Raw genomic sequence first — 1481 nt, 5'->3', positions numbered from 1 at the left:
GCATTGGTGGAATCATATTTTTTTTTTCCTCTCTCATAATATTACTTTTTAATTGTTGGTTGGACCTAATGTTACAAAATAATAAACCTTAAGAGAGGTTAGTGTAATTTTTAAAACCTGAAGGGAGACCAGTGAAATAGTCAGAAACCTCATTGACAGCAATCCCAATACCATATTTGTTCCATTGGTAATCCATTGCTGCATCTGTACAGATGATGGTAGAGCGTTAATTGGAGCTCACCAATTGTGCCATGAATGTTTAAATCAGCATTGTTCTCCTGTCCTTCTCGGTTGCACAGCAAGTTGGCCTTTTTGAGCTCAATCCAGTCATCCATAGCGTGTTGTGAGACAATATGGCCCTCCTTGTTTGAGCTGATTAAAGTACTAGTTGTTCCTTGTCTTCCTTATGTGCCAAACTAAGTTTGCAGTCATTTCAATGTGGACTTTACCCTCTTCTCTTTCTTTCCTTTCAGCTGCTCTATCCCCTCCCAATTGATGGGAAAGGATTTCCAAAACTATACATCAATATCCTATCCTTTATACACACCCTTTAAGAAGGTAATTAAAGAACACTAAGGCAGTTTGCTTACTTTAAGAAGGTGATTAAAAACCATGTTCTTGCATGCGAAGGAGAACAACCTTAGTGTGGGTAATTTGGTACTCCTTAGCCTTAGGTACAGAACTATATACCATTAGCCTAAATTCTATCAATAAACAAATATGAAGGTTCTGAGAGAAAATTTGTCATTTTTGTTGGTCCATCTTTAATTTTTGCCTGAAAGACAGGGAAAAGGTAAACAAAATACATCAATGGTTGAAAAAGTATAAGTAAAATAAATAACGTCAAGGTGCTTTGACAAAAAGGAAAAGTAATGCTGTAAATCTAGTAATATATGTTCTGGATTTGGTGATTCGTATTGTAGATTTATTACTAATAAAACTACACAGTAAAGAGAAAGTAGAATGAAGACCAAAAGATTAGCGAGAATATATCTATCATTCCACCTTTCTTTCAATGTTTCTAAAGTTACAAATGATGTTTTTCAATATTCTATTTTTACATCATACAAGACCAACTATACACGTACCAACATTAATATAAATATATGAATTTAGAAATTCTATAAAAAGTAAAAAACTAATGAATCACAAAAAAGTACATCAATGTATCCATGAACCTCACAGAAAACTACATGTTTTAATGTTTCATCTTGAGGGATCAATACCTTGAAGAAAACCGAATGTTTTAGGGTCCGTTTGTTTCGGGTGAAAATGTTTTCCAGGAAAATATTTTCCTAATTTCCCGTGTTTGGTTGCACAAAAGTTACTGAAAACATTTTCCTATGTAAAATATTTTCACTCATCTTATGGAAAACAACTTCCCTTCCAAACTTACTGAAGTTATTTTCCGAAATGCATGCATCTCGCCTGTAGTATGTTCCAAACTTACTGAAAACATCTTGTAGTATGTTCTTTTTTTT

The sequence above is a fragment of the Coffea eugenioides genome, chromosome 6 (genome assembly GCF_003713205.1).
Source record: "Coffea eugenioides isolate CCC68of chromosome 6, Ceug_1.0, whole genome shotgun sequence".
NCBI lineage: Eukaryota > Viridiplantae > Streptophyta > Magnoliopsida > Gentianales > Rubiaceae > Coffea > Coffea eugenioides.
Note: the sequence above shows the minus strand (reverse complement) of the source record.